The sequence below is a fragment of the Palaemon carinicauda genome, chromosome 17 (genome assembly GCF_036898095.1).
Source record: "Palaemon carinicauda isolate YSFRI2023 chromosome 17, ASM3689809v2, whole genome shotgun sequence".
NCBI classification, from domain to species: Eukaryota; Metazoa; Arthropoda; class Malacostraca; order Decapoda; family Palaemonidae; genus Palaemon; species Palaemon carinicauda.
This window is the reverse complement of record NC_090741.1, coordinates 45856545-45878877: the sequence shown is the minus strand read 5'-3', so window position 1 is coordinate 45878877 and position 22333 is coordinate 45856545.

The window sequence follows — 22333 nt, the reverse complement described above, 5'->3', positions numbered from 1 at the left end:
CCTTTTAGCTCGGAAAAGTTTCCTGATCGCTGATTGGTTGGACAAGATAATTCTAACCAATCAGCGATCAGGAAACTTTTCCGAGCTAAAAGGGCACCGCTGCGAGTTGGTGCAAATATGCCTCGCTAAAAGAAATGGACTATAGTTATTGTTGTTATTTCCACCCAGGACCCAGTTCTAAGTCGGTCCTGTTTCCACCAAGGAGGTTATGTGTTCGAGTCGGTTTATTTATTTATTTGTCTGTGGACAGGATTACGTAAATATTGCGCGATGGATTCTGACGATATTTTCACCACAGATAGATCTAAGGTCATTGGGCGACCCCATTAAATTTTAGAGATGATCCGAATCCGGACTGCAGATCCAGATTATCCCTTTTGGCTATTTTAGAGATAACGTCAAATCAAATTGACGGATTTTGACGAAATTCCCGCCACAGATAAATCTTAAGTCATAGACGACTCCATGAACTTTGGAGATGATTTTTCCGGATCCGGATTCTAGATTCGGATTTATTTGTCTGTCTGTCTGTCTGTCTGTGGACAGGATTACGTAAAAATTGCTTGATGGATTTTGACGAAATTGCCACCACAGATAGATCTTAAGTCATAGACGACTCCATGAACTTTGAAGATGATCTGTTTCCGGATCTGGATTCCAGATCCGGATATATCTGTGAGTCTGTCTGTCTGTCTGAGGACCGGATTACGTAATAATTACTGGATGGATTTTGACTAAATTTCTGCCACAGATAGATCTTAAGTCATAGACGACTCCATGAACTTTGGAGATGATCTGTTTCCGGATCCAGATTCTAGATTCGGATTTATTTGTCTATCTGTGGACCGGATTACGTAACAATTACTGGATGGATTTTGACGAAATTTCTGCCACTGATAGATCTTAAGTCATAGACGACTCCATGAACTTTGGAGATGATCTGGTTCCGGATCCGGATTCTAGATTCGGATTTATTTGTCTGTCTATCTGTCTGTCTGTGGACCGGATTACGTAACAATTACTGGATGGATTTTGACGAAATTTTCACCACAGATATATCTTGAGTCATAGACGACTCCATGAACTTTGGAGATGATCTATTTCTGGATCCGGATTCGAGATTTGGATTTATTTATGTGTCTGTCTGTCTGTGGACCGGATTACGTAACAATTACTGGATGGATTTTGACGAAATTGCCACCACAGATAAATCTTGAGTCACATAGACGACTCCATGAACTTTGGAGATGATCTGTTTCCGGATCCGGATTCTAGATTCAGATTTATTTGTCTGTCTGTCTGTCTATCTGTGGACCGGATTACGTAAAAATTACTGGATGGATTTTGACGAAATTTCTGCCACTGATAGATCTTAAGTCATAGACGACTCCATGAACTTTGGAGATGATCTGGTTCCGGATCCGTATTCTAGATTCGGATTTATTTGTCTATCTGTGGACCGGATTACGTAACAATTACTGGATGGATTTTGACGAAATTTCTGCCACTGATAGATCTTAAGTCATAGACGACTCCATGAACTTTGGAGATGATCTGGTTCCGGATCCGGATTCTAGATTCGGATTTATTTGTCTGTCTATCTGTCTGTCTGTGGACCGGATTACGTAACAATTACTGGATGGATTTTGACGAAATTGCCACCACAGATAAATCTTGAGTCACATAGACGACTCCATGAACTTTGGAGATGATCTGTTTCCGGATCCGGATTCTAGATTCGGATTTATTTGTCTGTCTGTCTGTCTATCTGTGGACCGGATTACGTAAAAATTACTGGATGGATTTTGACGAAATTTTCACCACAGATAAATCTTGAGTCATAGACGACTCCATGAACTTTGGAGATGATCTATTTCTGGATCCGGATTCGAGATTCGGATTTATTTATGTCCGTCTATCTGTGGACCGGATTACGTAACAATTACTGGATGGATTTTGACGAAATTGCCACCACAGATAAATCTTGAGTCACATAGACGACTCCATGAACTTTGGAGATGATCTGTTTCCGGATCCGGATTCTAGATTCGGATTTATTTGTCTGTCTGTCTGTCTATCTGTGGACCGGATTACGTAAAAATTACTGGATGGATTTTGACGAAATTTTCACCACAGATAAATCTTGAGTCATAGACGACTCCATGAACTTTGGGGATGATCTATTTCCGGATCCGGATTTTAGATTCGGATTTATTTGTCTGGTTGTCTGTCTGTCTGTGGACCGGATTACGTAAAAATTACTGGATGGATTTTGACGAAATTGCCACCACAGATAAATCTTAAGTCATAGACGACTCCATGAACTTTGGAGATGGTCTGGTTCCGGATCCGGATTCTAGATTCGGATTTATTTGTCTGTCTATCTGTGGACCGGATTACGTAACAATTATTGCATGGATTCTGACGAAATTTTCACCACAGATAAATCTTAAGTCATAGACGACCCCATTAAATTTTCCGGATCTGGATTCTTGATCCAGATTTAAACTTTTCACAATTTAAAAGATTACGTCAAAAGCAAATTCACACATTGGATATCCACCATATTTTAACAATAGATAGATATTAAGCATCGGAAGAAACCCAAAAATTTTGGAGGTGATACGGCTCAAGATCATGATTCTGGATCAACATTGTATTTATTACCATATACTGTACAGTCATCATATGAAACGTGGGAGACGATGTCCGTAGACTTTAGTTATATGTTGTCAATATTCATTGGTGGAGGTGTTAATCTCTGATTGCTCTAGTTGTTTGTTGTTGTTGGTATTATTGTTGTTGTTATTATTGTTATTAAACGTTGTACTTATTACCATTTACTGTACAGTCACCATATGAAACGTGGGAGACGATGTCCGTAGACTTTAGCTATATGTTGTCAATATTCATTGGTGGAGGTGTTAAATCTCTGATTGGTCTTGTTCTTGTTTGTTGTTGTTCTTGTTGTTATTGTTATTAAAGTCATAAACGTTATCATATACATTAAATACATTCATAACACCATAAATACAAACAAACACAGGGTCAAATATTTTTTAAACGGGGGAAAACGACCCCAATAATTTGAGTTTCTAAGTCATCTTTATTCAGAGCACAAATTTAACTTCAAGCGAGCAGTTCTCCAATTAATGTTTTTCACGTGCTTTGCATGTGAACGCAGACCTGAATATCCTTTTTTTTTCTTTTTTTTTGTGCTCTGGATATTTTTTTTTCTTTTTTTGCAGCGACAGAGAAATTAAAGATATCGAAATTAGTGGGTTAAATTGTTTTGCAATCTATAGTTTATTATTTGTTTCAGATAATTTAGTTTTGATTTGATAGTGCAAGTAAGTTTGTATGTGAGAATGTAAAATTATACTGTTCAGGGTGTAGGTAAACATTTTATGTACGGGTGTAAGTGGATATAAACATTTTATGTACAGTTAGAATCAAAAGAACGCCGACACTCGGGGGAAATCTTTCGTCAGATGTCTCTATTGTTCCCATGACAAAACAGACAAGGTGTTGCTCTTCTTACTACTTCTACGAAATGGGCGGAGCCTTCTCCAACCTCAGCGAACCAAAGCCAGGAAAGGGCTGTCTTGGTTAACAAAAGCATACAAAAGTTACAAATCGAGTTGCTATATTTCAAACCCTCATTATCATTTGACGTCTCAACTAACCACTGCAAATACAAAACACACACACACACACACACACACATATATATATATATATATATATATATATATATATATATATATATATATATTATGAATATATATCACTAACACTCGTGATTTCAATCAATGTAAATGTCAACCACAATGGCATTTAATACCGAATTCTATCTTGGGAATATACAGTATATCCACTGGAATTCATTTTATGGTAATAGCTTCTGGGCGGGCAGATTCGAACCCCTGCCTATTCAGCCGAAAACCATATCTCGTGATGGCTCACTTGGTAGAATCCTTGCAGGCATGGTTTTCGGCTGGATAGGCAGGGGTTCGAATCTCTGCCCGGCTAGAAGCTATTACCATAAAATGAATTCCAGTGGATATATATTCCCAAGATAGAATTCGGTATCAAATGCCATTGTGGTTGATATATATACATATATATATATATATATATATATATATATATATATATATATATATATATATATATATACAATTACTATTTTTTCGTAGGAGGGGCTAAGTGGACACTGCAGGGATGGGTCGAGAGTCTCCTCTTCACAACCCCTTGCCCTAGCCAGTCCGACACTGAGGAAATAAGGAAGTCATTTCTGTTTTAGGGGGTGTGGAAAGAAGTTGAATGAGTATTCTTGATACAGCCTGTAAAATTGTATCATTGCCTAAATATTATTTGATAACCGTTAATGTTCTAGCAAATAATTTTAACCGTATCCATTATTGGTTGATTTGTAAACGATAGCAGTAGTAGAATAAAGTATTTGTTGTTGGAAGTTTGATAAGTAACGAAATTTAAGTATCACCATTGCATAATAGATAATCAGTGATGGATACAATATTTACTGACGACTTCATAACACCTTGAATACGATTAGAATTTATTACTTAGTATCGAAAATAAGTGGAGGTAAATGAGGACGCTATTACATTCTGGGAAAAGCTTTCAGAAATTTGTTTTATTGACAATTCATATAAAAAATACAAGCTTTTTGGTATCAGAACGACGTAATTTTCCGAAATTTTTTCATGAAACTATGATATACCTATTTTTCAAAATTGTATTCTCCTATAAATTGTCGGAAAAATACATTTGCAGATGGCATAAGCACAAAATTATTCCCCATGCTAATACCCTGACTGCAAGTTATCAATAATTATATAATTGCTAGTAGCTTTATCTTGAGAAATTACATTGCCTGGAGATCAAACTGACTTCTTATTAATCTAATGCACAACGTTCTCTCAGTCTTGATTCAAATAAGCCTAACTCTGTACGTTAAAGTCCCTATTTACAGTGATCAAGTGCCCGAATTAGCACAGCTATGTGGTGTTGGATGTGGGCTCTGGACCGGGTGAATTACTCTAGGCAATTGGGCGCTTAACATCACTATCCGTGAAGCTCTAGTTCGGAGTGTTCGAGCAATAGCCATCCATACCAACTCCTCCGCCTATCAAGATAGTAGTTGAACCATAATTTCTACAGCTGATGTAGTACGCGGGAAAGGGAAAAACCAAATATTAGAATATCTCGAAAATAAATGCTTGATTGTCCTTTTAATCTGAGGAGCGATACCCTTGGATTCCTAGATATTTTCCCTCATTCTTCAGATTTTATTTTCTGAGCTTCTTCCTCTATCCCCCGACATGTCTTGTTAGGTATTTATTCTTTAAAATTTTCGTTCCCCTATTTCATTCTTTATCATTTGTGGTCCTTTCATTCTTTAATCATATATTTATCAAACATTCTCATTATTTTCAAAATGAATGGCCTTCCCCTCCGGTGCTAGTCTTAGACCGTCAATATTAGTTCCTAGCTTCTCACTATCCCTCCAGAAAAGAAATCTCTCCCGCGCGGCAGCATGAAACACCTTCACTGGACCATTCCAACCTGGAACTATTTCATATTTGCGTGAAGCCAAGAGAAAATATTCATTAGCTGGATTCAGAGATAGGACATTTGGAGTACTGTATTCCATTTCCCTTACTTTTCGATATTACAATCTCTATATAAAAAAAAAAGAAATTGGATTGTGAAGCATGCTTCCATGAATAAGTGATGTCACTCAGATTATTTTTATACAATTATGTCTAATTCCTTTATCACTTCCAGTTAACTGATATATTTTGGTTGATTGAAAAAAAAATGAAAAAAAAGGGGGGAGGAATCTTTCTACAGAGCACTTAAGTTATATGGAGGACTAAAAAATATAATGCTCTAACTATATCGAGCCAGAAAATAAAATCATACGTGAAATGACGTGTCTGAGGCCTTTGTCTTACAGTACTCTAGAAACGGATACATTAGTTGTTATGTGTGTAGTATATTGAGATCTAAATTTAGGAGAGTAGCACCATCTGCATATGCAAAGAGCTTGCTTTCTAGGCCAATCACATTAAAAAAAAAAGAAGAAAAAATCAGATAAAATGGCAGTGACGGAAATTGGGCGGTGATCAGCAGGCTGAGGCTACCTCAAACACTTTCCCCAATTCTACAACAGGCCTAATATATATATATATATATATATATATATATATATATATATATATATATAAATATATATATATATATATATATATATATATATAAATATATATATATATATATATATATATATATATATATATATATATATATATATATATATATATATACATACACATATGTGTGCAATACCAATTTTCGTGCCAGTTTCTCGGACCAGGGTTCGATTCCCCGGCCGACCAGAAGCTATTATATCTGCGTAGATTTCCCCTTGGTTCTCTGATCCCGAGGAATAGAGAGAATCCAGATATTAAGGGAGTATAATATATGGCTTATATAAATATAAAAAAACACATCTAAAAGTGCAAAATTCATCATTTTATATATATATATATATATATATATATATATATATATATATATATATATGTGTGTGTGTGTGTGTGTGTGTGTGTGTGTGTGTGTGTGTGTGTGTAGAAATCAGAAAAGCTAACACGTGATGAGCATAAAATTATCAAGCATTATAGCCACGAAAGGAAAAATGAAAACAAAATCAGTTCTCCTATCGTGACTATAAAATATACTATATATTATATATATATAGTATATATGATATACAATATATATATGATATAATATATATATAGGCTATATATATATATGTATATATATATATATATATATATATATATATAATTTGATAACTTGAAGAAAATAGCTGACAACTTAAGATCTAAGAAATCAGTGGTCTTCATAAAAAAAACAAAGGAAAAGTAGCATCCGGTTCTACACCTCCATAAGCATCAACATCCATGAAGAGTGTCTTAATTCCATGGGACTTCAATGCTAAACTATTTAGTTTTGCCTCAGAAAAACAGGTATGAGGAAGATCTAGTTTCTCAATACTCTATTTACTCTTTGGTATGGTCAGCTATATCAAAACCTAATTATACAATATCCCCTTTAATGTTTTATTCCCCCATTAATTGATTTATCATAGAATTTAGCGAAATAGTAACAGGTAAGAAAATGATACCCAGCAAACACACACACACACACACACACACACACACATATATATATATATATATATATATATATATATATATATATATATATATATATAATCACGTGTGTGGGTGTGTGAAGGTACCCTGTTCCTACTCTTCCCGTAAGCTAACTTTCGTTTTGATGTCCCGATTGCGTATCAATCTTTTAGGGGTCCTGATGAAGGGTAACGAATTCTTTCCTCAGAGCATTCGTTTGACCAGTTCCTCTCATCCTGCCGTTTCGCTTCTTGGTCGAATTTCTTTTAACAAACATCTTGAAGGCGTTTCTTGACGACGGAACCCAATTGAACCATTGAAAGTACTTTTTCATTCATCGGTGACTTGAACAAGACTAATGTCGAAATAATCTAATGTAGTTGTTAACGGAAGGAATTGTTTAGCTGCGGTACTCCAATAATTTCTACATGATTTTGCGGATTCATGATATATATATAGGCCTATATATATATATATATATATATATATATATATATATATATATATATATATATATATATGTGTGTGTGTGTGTGTGTGTGTGTGTGTGTGCGTGTATTCAGTATTTGCAGTGGATATTCGAAACCTTAAATGATATAATAGAATGAAATATGGCAACTCGATTTATATAATTTTAATGCTTTCACCAGCAAAAACACCCCTTTGCTGCCTTTGATTCGTTAAGGTTGGAGAGGGCTCCGCCTATATCATAGTAATAGTAAGAAGAGCAACACCTTGTCTGTTTTGTCATGGGAACACTAGAGACATCTAACGAAAGATTTCCCCCGAGTGTCTGCGTCCTTTTGATTCTAACTGTACGTATGTATGTGTGTGTATATATATATATATATATATATATATATATATATATATATAGAGAGAGAGAGAGAGAGAGAGAGAGAGAGAGAGAGAGAGACAGAGAGAGAGAGAGAGAGAGAGAGAGAGCCCTTCATATGCAACATTGAAATACCACATACTTGCAATAGACTAACAGTGTGGGAGAAATATAACAAACAAAATAATAACAAGTAGGTGGAAATGAACGAATATGCAAAGATAGAAATACATAATAATCAACAAATATCAAAGAAAATGTGGTATTGTGGTATGGTACTAATTATCCTTTATAATGACACTAAATGCTATCAGCTGATATCAAAACTAATTGTGATTGGTGGAAGTTCACTTTGCAATCCACCAATCAAAGGCTATAATTCAAATGCATTAACCAATCAGAAGCGATACAGAACCGTCTGGGATATCATTTGGGTAAATTTACCGTCACCTCGAAGAAATGAAATAAACTGAAACGTTATAGATTTGACAATCATAGTTTACTCGAGTACCGGTGATTAAAACGAACTCAGTGAAACATTTGAGTAAACAAGAGATTGTTTGCAAAGACAGAGTAAACACGGGGAAGTAGAACTTGTCTCCTTGCAGATAAATACAATAATTTAATTACATAAGCGATCAACAGGCGAGGAAATACAATACGCCCTTCTTGGAAGTTTATTTATATAACAAATGAATAAATACCGTTTACCTTTAATTGTATTTTTTATGGTAAAATGAATAATCACACGCATAAATACACTCACACACACGTATATATATATATATATATATATATATATATATATATATATATATATATATATATATATGTGTGTGTGTGTGTGTAAACCAACATATATATATATATATATATATATGTGTGTGTGTGTGTGTATGTGTGTGTGTAAACCAATATATATATATATATATATATATATATGTATATATATATATATATATATATATATATATTTATATATGCAAACCTTATATGTATATATGTATATATATATATATATATATATATATATATATATATTTATATTCATTTATATATATATATATATATATATATATATATATATATATATGTGTGTGTGTGTGTGTATGTATGTGTGTGTTTGTCTGTGTCTGTGTATGCATACGGAATGTAAAATCCATACACTATCTTTTACGGTTTGGTTGAAGATATCCTTAAATGACAAATATCTTGAAGCAAAGTCGACAAAAAATATCCATTTTGACCTTTCCTGACACCTTGATATGACCCCCACTTCGAGGTCTTGACCTTCGTTGCCCTGGGTCATTTAATTCGTCATTGAAATCTGTCGTAAGGTCACCATTGCTTTGGGTTCCCGGAAGAAGAAGAAGAAGAAGAAGAATACGAGAAGAAGAAGAAGAAGAAGAAGAAGAAGAAGAAGAAGAAGAAGAAGAAGAGGAGGAGGAGGAAGAAAAGAAGAAGAAGAAGAAGACGAGGAGGAGGAAGAAAAGAAGAAGAAGAAGACGAGGAGGAGGAAGAAAAGAAGAAGAAGAAGAAGACGAGGAGGAGGAAGAAAAGAAGAAGAAGAAGACGAGGAGGAGGAAGAAAAGAAGAAGAAGAAGAAGAAGAAGACGAGGAGGAGGAAGAAAAGAAGAAGAAGAAGAAGAAGAAGAAGACGAGGAGGAGGAAGAAAAGAAGAAGAAGAAGAAGAAGAAGACGAGGAGGAGGAAGAAAAGAAGAAGAAGAGGACGAGGAGAAGAAGAAAAAGAAGAAGAAGAAGAAGAAGAAGAAGAAAGAGCTGGATTGATTTTTTGGTCGTCGAAGACCTTCCAAAATGTCAAAATATAGATTCACAACAAAATTTTAATGATCTTAAAATCTTTAATTGGTGATGATAATTGCAAATTATCGTAAAAAAACAATTAGTGATTTGATTTATGTACCAATAAAATGTTAATATTATATTTTAGTTGATAATTATAGATTTTCATTGTATCAATTCTTTAACTTTTTTTTTTCTTTTTTTTTTTGAGAATTTATAGTATCAGTTTTCATAAAGGCAGTTCTTATTTCTTTTTAAATATATTTTCCCAAGAATCACATCATTTACATCAAAACACCATAAGATTTATTAATTTCTCTTATAAGTCCTTTAGGTATTTAATTACACTAAGAAACAGTAACTTAATCAATTTGCCATTTTCGGATGTCCTATTTCAATATCTGAAATTTATCGATAAATATCATAGTAAATATTATTACAATTAATTTAGATTTACCAAAATACCATGTCAAGAAAATAAGAACTTACGTCAATATAACTATTTTTTCGAAATTCATTTTTGTGCAAACACTTCCAAAATTTTATTTTAACCCTTTGATATTTTTCCAACCCATTAATATTTTAAGGACGTTGGGATATTACCCATTATCAAAGGCGTTTCATTCCCTTCACTGCAAAGCTGTGGATTCTTCCTCTCGTAGTTCTATATTAAAACATAAAACGTCATTATGGCATTTACACAGTGGTAAAGTGTTTGCCTAGCATAAGCATGGCAGCAGATCGATCCCACCTCGGGACCGTGAGTTTAAGCTGATTACTGGTGGGGCCACTGCTGTGGTTGGCCACCTTAGCGGGGTGTTGCTCGGCTGACGTTCTGGTGAGTATCTATTCTTATGAAACGAGCTAAAATCAGAGACCTTTAACATTCATAATATTAAATCTGAATGGTGCCGATTATATATTAGGTTACACGTTTAAAGGCAGGTCATGAATGGCAGGGACAAGGGCTAGTGACATTGCCCTATCGAGCAGGACAATGCCCTAGAGACTGACGATGTATACATGTGATCAGCGCCCAAGCCCACCTCTCCACCCAAGCTAGGACTAAGGAAGACTCAGAAGATAGACATATAGGCTCCCCCCAAAACCAGCCCCTCTTTAGCTCTCAATGATGGTGAGGTTGCAGCGACCAAAGGCACTAACGAGTTTGAGCGAGACTCGAACCCCAGTCTGGCGTTTGCCAGTCAGGGACGTTACCACATGAGTTTGTCCGTATTCTACTTGAGGGAAGTTGCGGTAGTTGGAGAGAGAGAGAGAGAGAGAGAGAGAGAGAGAGAGAGAGAGAGAGAGAGAGACGTGGATTCTGAATTTAGCATCTAAGAGATAAAGGTCACGTGATATTTTCTTATTTGTTTCTTTGGTGTCTCTCCCTGATCGGTGAAACGTTTTATTAATGTGATTAGGATAATGATAATGAATTTTTAATCATGATGGTAATGATAATTTCATTGGTATTTGATAATGATAAGGATACTAATACTACTATTACTGATAATTTGGTCACGTCAGCAATTATGATATATGTATATATATATATATATATATATATATATATATATATATATATATATATATGTGTGTGTGTGTGTGTGTGTGTATATACACATATATATATATATACCTTCATATATATATAATATATGTAATATATATATACTGTGTATATATATATACATGTATATATATATATATATATATATATATATATATATATATATATATTGTGTATATATATACCGTATATATATATATATATATATATATATATATATATATATATATATATATATATATATATATATATATATATATATATAGCATTCCTAGGAATGGCAGCCAATTCCAAGTACCAACAAGTCATCAGATAAAAGAGGAACAATAAAGAGACTGTGGTAGATACCTTTACCAGAACACGGTTATTCTGTTGCGTTAAGAGAGAGAGAGAGAGAGAGAGAGAGAGAGAGAGAGAGAGAGAATTTATGCCTCTGTTCATTGTTCATATCTATAAATATTATAGAACCATGTCAGCATTAGTTTTAGACACAGACACACGACCCATATATATATATATATATATATATATATATATATATATATATATATATATATATATGTATGTATATATATATATATATATATATATATATATATATATATATATTTATATATACATATCTATATATATATATATATATATATATATATATATATATATATATATATATATAATATTGAGAAAGATAGAATGGTATAGATGATACATACAAAGAGATAAGGCGTTTGACTAAAAGTTATAGATTTCTAAGTAGAAAAAATAATCTTTTTCGAAAAGAAAGCGTATCTAATTAACGTTCAATTTTTTCTTTTATAAAAGCTAATAATGAAAACTAAGGCAATAAAAATAAATTTTTTTTTTTATTTTAGAAATCCATTGATAAAATTCAACACAATAAAAATAAACCAATTTGAAAAATCATTGATAAAAGCCAAGACAGTAAAAATGAACCAATCTTTTTTTTTTTCTTTTTTTTTGATAAAATATATTGAGAAAATTCAAGATAATAGAAAGAAACCAATTTTTAAAAATAAAATCCATTGATAAAATCCAAGACAAAAAAAGCAAACCAATTTATTTTTTCATAAAATCCATTGATAAAATCCAAAGCAATAAAAGCAAAACAATCTTTTTTAAATAAAATCCAAGACAAAAAAAGCAAACAAATTTTTTTAAATAAAATCCATTGATGAAAACAAAGACAAAAACAATACCATCTCTTTGTAAATAAAATCCATTGATAAAATCCAAAACAAAAGAAGCAAAACAATCTTTTTTTTAAATAAAATTCATTGATAAAATCAAACGCATAAAAAGCAAATTATTTTTTAAAAAATAAAATCCATCGATAAACTCCAAAACTAAAAAGCAAAACAATCTTTTTTTTTTTAAATAAAATCCATTGATAAAATCAAAGGCAAAACCAAAACCATCTTTTTTTTTTAAATAGAATTCATTGATAAAATCCTAAACAAAAGAAGCAAACCAATCTATTTTTAAACAAAATCCATCGATAAAAATCCAAAACAATTATTCGGTAAATATAAGACTTTTGTGGATTTAAACAATTCTCCAAACCGAATTGCTCGAAAAATGTCTGGGATTCTCAACCGTCCAATAAGTTTTTTTTCCCTCCTCCACACTTACTCTCTCTCTCTCTCTCTCTCTCTCTCTCTCTCTCTCTCTCTCTCTCTCTCTCTCTCTCTCTCTCCTCTTTATCATGACTTTCTTCTCTTCGCAAGCGCGAAGAAATTCAAGGGCAATGGATCGTGAGGTGGAGATTACTGGCGCTGAGGGGTGCGGACCAAAATCTTCAAATTTTAAGCAGCGAGATTTAAAGATTGTTCGGTCCGCAACAGTATTTTTTTTATAACTACTTTCATTTATCTTATTTCTGTTTTTTAATGATTTTAATAAAAAAAATTTGAAAATTGCTTGGCTTGTAAAAATTGGTGTATTTTTTTTATTACTATTTTCATTTTTTCTGTTTTTTTTTTTTTAATTGATTTTAGGCAAAAAGATTTGAAAATTGCTTGGCTCGTAACACTTAATTTTTTTTTCATTTTTCTTTTTTTTTATTATTAATTTTAAGAAGCGAGATTTAAAGATTGTTCGGTTCGTAACAGTATTTTTTTTTTAACTATTTTCATTTATCTTATTTCTATGTTTTTTTTTTATTAATTTTAAGCAAAAAGATTTGATGATTTCTTGGGCCGTAACCGTATTTTTTTTTATTATTATTCTTACAATTTTCATTTTTTTTTTCAATTTCTATATTTTATTAATTTTAAGCAGCAAGATTTGAAAATAGCTGGGCTCGTAACGGTTTTTTTTTCTTCTTTCTTTAAGCAGCAAGATTTAAAGATTGCTCGGCCCGTAACTGTTTTTTCTATTCTTACAATTTTCATTTATCTCTTTTCTATGTTTTTTGTATTAATCTTAAGCAACAACATTTGAAAATTGCTCGGCTCGTTACGCTTATTGATTCTTGCTTTTTTTTTTTCCATCTGTATTTTTTTTTTATTAACTTTAAGCAACACCATTTGAAAATTGCTGGGCTCGTAACAATTTACCTTTAATTTCTATTGTCTTATGTATTATCTTTTTTATTGGGGGGGAGGCCTTTGAAGGAAATACTGTCACATAGAATTTGACAGTAATTTTATTAATATTAGTTTTTATTTTGATAAATATTAACTTTTAGTGATCCTGGGGATGTCTTTTTTGTATTCTTACTCTTTTCTTTTATCTTTAATTTCTATCGTTTTTCTTATTATCTTATTTTCTTCCTTTTCTTAATTCCATTTTGAGGGAAATGATGGTGATGGGATTTGACAGTATTATTATTATTATTATTATTATTATTATTATTAATTTTATTATTATTAATTTTATTATTATTATTATTATTATTATTATTATTAATTTTATTATTATTAATTTTATTATTATTATTATTATTATTATTAATTATTTTATTATTATTACTATTATTATTAATTTTATTATTGTTAATATTATTATTATTGTTATTATTATTACTATTATTATTAATTTTAATAATAATAATAATAATAATAATAATGATAATAATAATAAAATTAATAATGATAGTATTAATAGTAAAAGATAATAATAATAATGATAATAATTAGTTTCTATAATTATAGATATTAACGTTTACTGATCCAGGGCTGACTTTTTTTGTATTCTTACTCTTTTCTTTTAACGTTAATTTCAGTCTTTTTTTTTGTATTTTCTTTATTTGGGTTTTGAAGAAAATACTTAAAAGGGATTTGACAGTACTGGTGTTAATATTATTTACTATATTTGAAGATTCTAAGTTTTTTTTTTTTTTTTTCTTTTTTCTTTTTTTTTTGTAATACTGCCGAAAATCTGTTTGTAACACAAATGATTTGTTTTTGTAACAATTCTGATAGTAATATGATTTTTTTTTAATGAAGGTGTCTTCAGTAATTTATGTAGTTTAAGGAATAATTTATTTCTTGATATTAATTAAACAAAAACTAGCCTTTTTAAAAGTACATAAACTATGGCTAAAATATTAATCTTCAATCTTTCAAGAATTTCCCAACTAAATATTTAAAAAAAAAGTATAATTATCACTGAAGAAATCTGGATTTTTGCTTTGAAATCTTTATTGAAAATTTATTTTATTTTACTTCTTTCTTATCATCATTGTAATAATTGGCCAAATTACGGGTGACTTCTTACAACGTCATATGACGTCACATGTCCTAAACAGTTTATTTCTATCAGTTAATATAAACACGTATATTAACACTGCATGTAAAACAAAGTAACTGAGCTTCTAATAGCGTGATCATAATCAATTTTATTAATTATGCGAAATGCAGTATAGAAAGATAAGGTAATTGTTTACAACACCACGCTCTCCATTTACTCCAAAATAATGCAATCCTGCAGTTGTCATCTTCTTGCACAGTAATTAGGTGGTTATTTAAATTCTGGGAGAGTAATAATTAGCAAGATATGTTGAGGAAGGGGGAAGGGGTTATAAAAAGAAAATAGCTCGGTTTCCTCACCAAACGACTTCGAACTGACATCGTCAACATAGTCAAGCAAACAGAATTCGTGATGCCGGCGTTCATAAACAGAAGTTCGTGATGCCAGCGTACATTTGATATACTGTATATTCAAAATATACGTAATAAAAAATTGAGTGATTACTCAAAAGTGTCACTATTTTTAAATTGCATATTTTATGGACACTTTTGAGTAATTAATCCATTTTTTATTAAGTAGGTTTTGAATATACAGTATATCAAATGTACGCTGGCATCACGAATTCTGTTTGGTTGACTATGTTGACGATGTCAGTTCCAGGTCGTTTAGTGAGGAAACCGAGCTATTTTCTTTTTATTACCCCTTCCCCCTTCCTCAACATCTCTTGCTAATTATTGCTTTCCCAGAACTTAAATAACCACCTAATTACTGTGCAAGAAGATGACAACTGCAGGATTGCATTATTTTGCAGTAAATGGAGAGCGTGGTGTTGTAAACAATTATCAAAGATATTGCTATTTGCATAGCAGCACTTCCTGAAGACTCCTCTATGCTGGGAGAAAGGACGCTGGTGACTGGTACAACACATGCGGGACTCGAACCCCAGTCTGGCATTCACCAATCAGGGACGTTATCTTATCTGCAAGATTATGTAAACTGTAAAAAAGTAATAAAATAGATTTAATATAATTAAATAGTATAGAGGACGTCTCAGTTAAGTGAGGATTAATTGCTAAAACGGAATAAAGAAAAAAGTCGACAACTTTGAAGTGAAAAGTGCCACTTACCCACAGGGTTGCCCGGTGGGCCTTTTTTTAGGCCAAAAAACTCAAATTTGGCCTTTTTGAAATTGGTTGGCTTTTAGTAACATCTCAAAAAGAGTGGGCCTTGAATACTGTATTTTTGGCCTTTTTTCTACTAACGGGTTGGCCTTTTAAAGTGGCGGTTGATTAGAAGTTGACCTTTTCTCGTCTAGAAAACCTAGCAACTCTGCTGACGCAAGACATGGGGGAGCCGTTGCATAGGCAACGAAGTTCCCGTTTAATGATCTCGTACTAATTCCACTCCGGGGAATTCATCCGACTAGAATTTTTCTTATGAATTCTCCAAAGTATTCATATAAACTCTCGAGATATTTTTGATAATTCCCTTTTGAAAAGTTAATATAGTTTCTGATCATTTTTTTCAATGGTTATTAATATTTTTAATTAATTTTAATGATAATGATAATATTCTTAATGATTTTGATAATGATAAGGATTTTAATGCAGTTAATAATGATGATAATACTTAAAGTTTTTTATAGTTATAATAATAATAATAATAATAATAATAATAATAATAATAATAATAATAATAATTTCAATAATAACAATGATAATAATTTCAACAATAATAATAATATCAATAATAATTTGTATAATTATTATAATTATTATAATTTTAGGAACATGTATGTAGGATACATACCCCATAAATCTTTGCAATCAAAATTAGCTCGTTAAGTAGATAGATATATAGATAGATAGATGGATGAGTACATAGATGTATGCTTAGAAAGATAGGTTGATTGATGGACCTACTTCAGTGTAAACAATTTTCTTAAGAATATTATGGTTTAAATAATTAAGGCATTATGACTATATATATATATATATATATATATATATATATATATATATATATATATATATATATATATATATATATATATATATATGGATATATATACATATATATAATATATATATTATATATATGTATGTATGTATGTACATGTATATATATATACCGTATGTATAATTTTCATTAAAGGAGAGAGAGAGAGAGAGAGAGAGAGAGAGAGAGAGAGAGAGAGAGAGAGAGAGAGAGAGAGAGAGAGAGTTTCAAATAACATAAACGTCAAACGAAACAAAATGACAGAAACTTGATGAATGATTAAAGGAAAATAGGAAACTGGGAAATAACAGGTAGAAAGAAAAGGGATAAAAGTAAGAGCTAACGACAGGAAGGGAATGCAGAAAAAAAATAAAAAAAAATATAGAATTGTAATGGGAAAATAGAAAATAAGGCCAAATGAAAAATAGTGTCAACTTAGAAGAGAGAGAAAATATAGAAATACGAAATAAAAAAAAGAAACACCACAAATTAATAACAGCGTAGAGTGTAATAGATAATTACAGAAGGTTCAATTTACAATCTTAATGGGTCCCAAGAAGCTGTTTGTAAGGCTTTTTTTTTTTTTTTTTTTTTTTTTTTTTTTTTTTTTGCCTTGCTTGAATTCCATCCCCATGACTTCCTATGTTGTTTTACTTATTATTATTATTATTATTACTTGCTAAGCTACAACCTTAGTTGGAAAAGCAGGATGCTATAAGCCTAAGGGCTCCAACAGGAAAAATAGCCCAGTGAGGAAAGGAAACATGGAAAATACAATATTTTAAGAACAGTAACAGCATTAAGGTAAATATTTCCCATATAAACTATAAAATCTTTAACAAAACAAGTGGAAGAGAAATAAGATATAAGATAGAACAGTGTGCCCGAGTGTACCCTCAAGCAAGAGAACTCTAAACCAAGACAGTGGAAGACAACTGTATTGAATGATATGATGTTTATTTATTACAATATTTCAGTTGGATTTGTGTTCGTATCTCCGACTGTCCGTAAGTTGAATGTTCGTAAGTTGAGGATTTTCTGTCTAAAGAAATAGTACCAGACAAAAAATACCGCGGGAGTGATTTCCTGTCTGGATAGTTGAGACAGGGAACGACAGGTTAAAGACGATGGACAGAATCGCTCCTTGAACGGACAGATCAAATCATCATGTCTCTTAAATCAATTGAATCATTGTAATCTTTGTTCATCATGTTGTTTGCAATGTTTGTCAATAACTAAGTTTAGGAGACATTTTAATTATCATCAGTTAAGTCTCCGAAAACATTGTTTTCGACATCTTTACATTCGGGGACGTTGGAAGACCCAGGCCTATATGGCTGAGGAATATGAAGCGTGAAATAGGAGATAATGAATGAAGAAGTATTGATTTAATAGCTCAACATAAAGACTACTGGCGAAGAAGCTAACCGAGGCCCTCTGTTTCAGTAGGCGTAGGAGGAGATGAGGAAGTTTCCGAGATGACTCAGGTTAAGTTGGAGGAGTTGGACAACAAAGTGATAAGATGACGAAAGGTGAAGGAATAAAGGAATAAAGGCAAAGGGCAGAACGCACTACAGATGAGCCCCAAGACAGTCTACAGTGTGCCTTGCAAGGCTCACTGTAAAAACTTAGGCTTGCTCATTGTCAAGAATTTTCGTGAAATTGTATGTGTTCAGACCGTAGAGTTTTACGGTTTCATCTATTACTGTATAATCTATTACTTATAATCACTGTCTTCTGGTAATCATGTTTATTAGCCGTCTCCTTCTTGTCGCTTTCTGGTTCGGTTCTCATGAGTTACGATACGTTGCAGATAACAACAGCAGGAACGAAGAAGAAGAAGAAGAAGAAGAAGAAGAAGAAGAAGAGAGAGAGAGAGAGAGAGAGAGAGAGAGAGAGAGAGAGAGAGAGAGAGAGAGAGAGAGAGAGAGAGGTCCATCATGGGTGCATCGTAGAATCAATCCGATTGATCTGGAATGTTATTCGAATTAAGCCTGCCTCTCTCTCTCTCTCTCTCTCTCTCTCTCTCTCTCTCTCTCTCTCTCTCTCTCTCTCTCTCTCTCTCTCGAGCCACTAGTTGCATCAGAAGCTCCTAAGATCTCGTCTTCTAATCCCTATTGGCTCTCCATAATGGACGACTACTAGGGCACTCAGTTGATGCATAATAAATAATAATTCTAATAAGGAGAAAATTTAATGATAATCTATCAATAGCTCGAATTCCATATCAAATGTCCGGAATATTTTTACTCCATAATAGAAACCCCCTTTCGATTAATAGGGGAACAAATCAACAAATAATAAGTAGGTTATGCATATGTGTAGTAAAGCCTCCATAATGAGTCTAATAGGGCGTTAATAGGGCACAAATAGGCAATGCATTAGATGCTCTGCTAACAATTTGATTATCTGAGATTATAAAGTAGGTGTCAATATATTGAAAGTAGAGATTATAAAGTAGGTGTCAATATATTGAAAGTAGAATGATAAATACATTTAATGTAAAGAAAATAGGATTTAAAACCTATTTGAAAAGTATTCACGAGTCGATATGTTTTTTTATTTAAAAACATATTTAGATAAATAGTAAAAATTGCAATTGTATATACAGTATATGTAAAAAAAATATTCATGTAAATATACTATGATGTATATATATTATAAATTGTAAGATTCTAAATGTGTATTTCATAATAAAAGAGAAAAAAATATTTATGCTAATTAGTGATTAGCAATACAATTGTAGCGAATAGGGAATTAATGGGAAATCTAGTTAAGACTTTAAATGTTTAAAGGCCACTCGTGAATGGCCGAGGCAAGGTACGGTGACATTGCCCTAGCAAGCAGGACAATGCCCTAGAGACTGCCCGTATAATATGATCAGCGCCGAACTCCCTCTCCACCCAAGCTAGGACCAGGGAGGGCCAGGCAGTGGCTGCTAATGACTCAGCAGGTAGACCTGTAGGCTACCCCTTAGTTCACAAGGATGACGGTGAGGGTTCAGACACGAAAGGAACTAACGAGTTTGAGAGGGATTTGAACCCCAGTCTGGCGATCACCAGGCAGAGACGTTAGCAATTGGCCACAACAACCCATAGATTAATTTAAACAGGGCAAAAACAGATTAAATTTGCTGAGTAAATTGGCTATGAATAGGTCATTGGGTGAGATAGACCATGAAACCAATGTAAATAGGGCAGGAAGGGTTAATGAATATGGGGTAAATTGGGTGTAAATAGGGCATGAAAGCAAGGTAAATAGGGCAGGAAGGGTTAATGAATATGGGGTAAATTGGGTGTAAATAGGGCATGAAAGCAAGGTAAATAGGGCAGGAAGGGTTAGTGAATATGGGGTAAATTGGGTGTAAATAGGGCATGAAAGCAAGGTAAATAGGACAGGAAGGGTTAATGAATATGGTGTAAATTGTGTGTAAATAGGGCATGAAAGCAAGGTAAATAGGGCAAGAAGAGGTAATGAATATGGGGTAAATTGTGTGTAAATAGGGCATGAAAGCAAGGTAAATAGGGCAAGAAGAGGTAATGAATATGGGGTAAATTGGGTGTAAATAGGGCATGAAAGCAAGGTAAATAGGGCAGGAAGGGTTAATGAATATGGTGTAAATTGTGTGTAAATAGGGCATGAAAGCAAGGTAAATAGGGCAAGAAGAGGTAATGAATATGGGGTAAATTGGGTGTAAATAGGGCATAAAAGCAAGGTAAGTAGGCCAGGAAGGGTTAATGAATATGGGGTAAATTGGGTGTAAATAGGGCATGAAAGCAAGGTAAATAGGGCAGGAAGGGGTAATGAATATGGGGTAAATTGGGTGTACATAGGGCATGAAAGCAAGGTAAATAGGGCAAGAAGAGGTAATGAATATGGGGTAAATTGTGTGTAAATAGGGCATGAAAGCAAGGTAAATAGGGCAAGAAGAGGTAATGAATATGGGGTAAATTTTGTGTAAATAGGGCATGAAAGCAAGGTAAATAGGGCAAGAAGAGGTAATGAATATGGGGTAAATTGTGTGTAAATAGGGCATGAAAGCAAGGTAAATAGGGCAAGAAGAGGTAATGAATATGGGGTAAATTGTGTGTAAATAGGGCATGAAAGCAAGGTAAATAGGGCAGGAAGGGTTAATGAATATGGTGTAAATTGTGTGTAAATAGGGCATGAAAGCAAGGTAAATAGGGCAAGAAGAGGTAATGAATAGGGTGTAAATTGTGTGTAAATAGGGCATGATAGCAAGGTAAATAGGGCAGGAAGGGTTGATGAATATGGGGTAAATTGGGCGTAAATAGGGCATGAAAGCAAGGTAAATAGGGCAGGAAGGGTTAATGAATATGGGGTAAATTGGGCGTAAATAGGGCATGAAAGCAAGGTAAATAGGGCAGGAAGGGTTAATGAATATGGGGTAAATTGGGCGTAAATAGGGCATGAAAGCAAGGTAAATAGGGCAGGAAGGGTTAATGAATATGGGATAAATTGTGTGTAAATAGGGCATGAAAGCAAGGAAAATAGGGCAGGAAGGGTTAATGAATATGGGGTAAATTTGGTGTAAATGGCAAGTTTTAAACTCTAACGGCAAATGCCTGGAAACATTTATTCCAGGATTTTTACCGTTTTTTTTATGGCAAGTTTTCAACTCTAATGGCAAATGCCTGGAAACATTTATTCCAGGATTTTTACCTCTTTTTAATGGCAAGTTTTCAACTCTAACGGCAAATGCCTGGAAACATTTATTCCAGGATTTTTACCGTTTTTTTTATGGCAAGTTTTCAACTCTAATGGCAAATGCCTATCAACATTTATTCCAGGATTTTTACCGCTTTTTTATGGCAACTTTTCAACTCTAATGGCAAATGCCTATCAACATTTATCCCAGGATTTTTACCGCTTTTTTATGGCAAGTTTGAAACATTTATTTCAGGATTTTTACCGCTTTTTTATGGCAAGTTTTCAACTCTAACGGCTAATGCCTGGAAACATTTATTCCAGGATTTTTACCGTTTTTTTATGGCAAGTTTTCAACTCTAACGGCAAATGGCTGGAAACATTTATTCCATGATTTTTACCGCTTTTTTATGGCAAGTTTTCAACTCTAATGGCAAATGCCTATCAACATTTATTCCAGTATTTTTACCGCTTTTTTATGGCAAGTTTTCAACTCTAACGGCAAATGCCTG